The sequence below is a fragment of the Haplochromis burtoni genome, unplaced genomic scaffold (genome assembly GCF_018398535.1).
Source record: "Haplochromis burtoni strain Fernald_Lab_line unplaced genomic scaffold, NCSU_Asbu1 Contig_1087, whole genome shotgun sequence".
NCBI classification, from domain to species: domain Eukaryota; kingdom Metazoa; phylum Chordata; class Actinopteri; order Cichliformes; family Cichlidae; genus Haplochromis; species Haplochromis burtoni.
This window is the reverse complement of record NW_024583448.1, coordinates 1-4,413: the sequence shown is the minus strand read 5'-3', so window position 1 is coordinate 4,413 and position 4,413 is coordinate 1.

Genomic DNA, 4,413 nt, shown 5'->3' with positions numbered 1-4,413 from the left:
GGGTATATATTTGTTTTTTGTTAAGTTGCCTAATAATTATGCACAGTAATAGTCACCTGCACACACAGATATCCCCCTAAAATAGCTAAAAGTAAAAACAAACTAGAAACTACTTCCAAAAATATTCAGCTTTGATATTAATGAGTTTTTTGGGTTCACTGAGAACATGGTTGTTGTTCAATAATAAAATTATTCCTCAAAAATACCACTTGCCTAATAATTCTGCACTCCCTGTATTCCTCCACTACCAGCCTGTCCTCTTTCTTTCAGCACCTCCAAACCCATGGAAACCAATGCCCCAGAACAAGACTAAAGTAAAACCTAAACTGTGAGAAACTAAAAAAGATTCGAAGGAACAAAAACCCTGGGGTGAGAAACCCAGAACACAAAACATAAAAACCTGAGACAGAGAACATAGAACATAGAACCGGAAAACAAACGACAAGGTACAGCCTGAAACACAGCTGAACTGCAGGGACTAACAAGCGGAAGAAATGCAGACAGACTACCAACAAAGAGAGGAAAGCACAGGGCTTAAATACACAGTAAGGAGGGAGTGAGAAACAGGAGGGAAACACAGCTGGGACTAATTAGACATCAAGACAAAAAGGCGAAGCAAAACTAGATATGCTGCACACGGGACAAGGATTATCATAATAAAACAGGAAACAGACAGACCGAAACTCAGACTTCAGCCACGCAAACTTAACACAGTGACTGGGGAGACATAAGGAACATAACTACTAGAGTGACATGAAACATGGAGACAACAGTAACTAAGCATGAAAGGCAAAAGAACAAAACCTAAGAACTGAGAATCACAAAAAACTAAAGAACCGAGGACGCTAGAAACACAAAAGACCAAACCCTGGTAAACACTATATCAAAATATATTAAATAGTCTAAACATAATATACCTTATGAGCTTATACCCTAAAATTACCAAAAATTGTACTGTGCCACTCTCATGGATGACATATTCACAAGTTGCATGGAAAATAATATAATAGGTGGACTAGTGATACCATCTTCTAGTTTTTGCAATTTATGGTAGGACCTATAAGATCCATGAACTGGACAGAAGAATACAAACTGGTAAGGTCAGAGGAATCAGTCACTCCTTTTAAAAGTGATATAATGACCCAGGAATAAGAGACGTATATGAGATAGAAGATGTCCATAAAAGATGTCAGTGGTACATATTACAGGTTACTTAGAATAGCTACATCATTATATAATAAAAAGGAAACAGTCCATAAAACATTATAGAACAAGACATGAGTATAATGGATAACAAAGGGTCTTCAAAATTCATGTAACAAGAACAATGTTTTGCTACAGAGTCAAATTCAGTTTGAAACAATAGCTTCCAAAGACATTTCAACTTCAGTGTGTCTGCACACACGTTACAGAACGTTTACAATATTTTTAAATAAGCAAGTTATACTGGCTGAAGTAAAAAGGTTTCAATTGGTTAAATGACAGAGGGAAAGATTCCTGTTCCAATATCTCAACATGACACCTATTTAGTTGCTCTTACCTCACTTCCACTGGGATTATGCATGTGTCCGGGTGTGTGTGTGTGTGTGTTTGTGTGTGTGTGTGTGCTGAACGTGTCTCAGCAGGATCTCCATTTTGCTCTCAGTGTGTATCTCCGGTGTTGGAGGAAGACCTTTAGATTAGCTTTTACCCAGCTCCACATGGTTCCAAGCGTGTAAATATTAACAACCTCAGCAGGACACAACAGCCTGACTGACATCCACAGACTGCATGTTTTCATCAAGACTGTTCCAATCATAAAGTTCAAATCCAATCATCATTATGCGTAAGTGACTGGAAGCAAGAAAGCTTTTTGATTGATAGGTATTTTGTGGATTAGCTTAGGTAGCTAGCGAGTAGCATCGCGCACCTACTGTATGATATGCCCTTAGCTGAGATTTCAAAAGTATTTGTTTAATATATCCCCAGGTGTATTGCTGTACTTGCCTTTATTTTATGGCCATACCCTTCTTTGTTTTCTTCCTCTTCATATTTAGGCTGATATTGAATACATTCAGAAATTGAAAGCAATTACAATTTGGAGAACAGGAAGAATATTACTGTTGTTCCACAGAACTCAAATGGCAGTCTGAAAGTCATTACATGCAAGATCAGGGACACGTCCTTAGAAATATCCAGCAACAACAAACTTGTACCTAGTAATATTTCTACTAAAACTAAAAAACTACTTACTATTACCAGTGCTCCTCTGTGTCAGTTAACAATCCTACTTGAATTGTAAATGACTTTTTTTTTTTTTTGTCCTATTGACTAGTCAGTCTACATTTGGACCAGTCACACAGACCATTTGGCTGTAACCTGGCAACCACTAGTTACTAGTAGAAAATGAGTACTCCCCAACTGGTTGCCACTTGTTGCTGAACGTTGCTGACAGTCACTGTGAATTCAATTGCTAAACCCAACAGCAAGTTGCCAGGGAAAAATTAGTTAGTAGGCTGTAAAAATGCTTTTTGATTTTTGTAAAACAGGGCATTTTAACATGAGTCACTTAAAAAGCCAGCCTCAAGTGATCAATAGAACTGCACTTTTTGCCACTTCTGCATTGACTTTATTTTCTTGTAAATTTCCGGGCTGTTCTCATTACGAAGGCATAGAAAATGCTATTTTCACGACTGCTTCTACTTTTAAGTGCCAAAACACCAACCAGTAACTGAGAGTGAATGTAAAAAGCAAGAACAAAAAAACTGAACTAAATGCATAACAACAAAAAATGTTTTAAAGGGTCATAAACTGAGGTCTTCTGACTAATAAACCTGCAATTAGCTCACGCTAGCATCACTCCTTCAACCCTTTAGTGCAGACTTTGAAGATCTCTGTGGTAAAATTAGTGTTTCTCTATGGAAAATATTGGTCCAATTTAAAGGCAACAACACACAGAAGACATCTTTTGGGTAACGGTAAGATCTGGCAAAACAACACTGATGTCAACATATTTAAAACCCTGGGTTATGGTGGCAGAACATGGTTTTAGTGGAGGTATGAGGACAGGGATATTCAAAGTTTTGTTTGAAAGAGGGAAAAATTTGTTTCTGTGCACTCTTCAGGGCAGTGAGAATGCATCATTGTACATCTAGTTAGTTCCAAACCCCAAACATCTTCAGTTCAGCTGTTGTTGCATCACTACGCACCATCTGCTGCATTTTAAATGATGCTCTCAAGGCTTTTTGCATCGGCTGTGTTCTTTTTCAGAGAAGCTGTGTCACACAGCCTCCAGCTAAATAAGATAAGGTTGAAGCAGAAGCCTGTGAGTATCTCAGCAGCCTTATCAGTGCTATAACACAGGGAGCAGTGGCACCCTCAGAAATTAATCATAGTTGCTCGGATGATGAATTTTAATCGAGGGTGATAGCAAGATTAAGACCAGGTTATATTTCAGTTTGCTTCATGGATTAATGCTCCTAAAGGGACAGAGTGTAACTTTGTGTGGTTTTGTGGTAGTATGTGCCGTTTGGCTCTGTCTCCTTTGTCTCACTGGACCAAATATTGTCTCAGTTTTTGGTGTTCATTGTCAGTTTTTACAGGGGATTTTTGTTGTTTGTGTTGCCATTTTTTTTTTCCATAAATTTGTGGTTTATAATGTCAGTTCAGCTAGACAACTTGGAATCGACATAATCTTGAGAAACACCTCCATGCAGAAACTGTCTTATGTGGGAAACAGGGTAACGTATGATGCTGCACAGAGACTATAATGTCAGCTACTGTGTTTGAAGTCACAGCATCTGTTGACTTTCATTTAAAACCCCTCTTTCTTTGTTGTACAATTCCTTTGTGGATTTCATTTAGGATTCTTTGAGCCTATTCACGAATCACATCTGCAACATCATATTCAACATCATGCCGTCATACTCAGTCACATTTGTCATTTGGTTGTAGCCCCTAGATGTTTTAATTTTGTTCCCATGTGTAACGTTCCATTTCCTCGGTCAGTTCATGAGCCAACCAACAACACTCACACATCCGCATAATGTTTTTCAGCATACAGCTTAAAATATTGTACACATCATTTGTTCTGCCATGCCCATATGCCAACGGTTTCCATTTTTGTAGCTTTTAAATAAAATGAACAGCTGCCCACACCTCTTTCCAGAAGAGAGCTGTCATGGATACCCCAGTGATATTGCGATAGAAGAAGAATGAGCATACTCCTCGAACGCTCTTTGCTGTGGCTGTCTCCTTTGTTGCCATTATATCTGTTCAGCAACTGCAATTAAATGACATGATAACTGCCTACTCAGCCTGCTAGTTAGAGGAGGAGACCGCCTACATACAGTGGGGCAAAAAAGTATTTAGTCAGCCACCGATTGTGCAAGTTCCCCCACCTAAAATGATGACAGAGGTCAGTAATTTGCACCA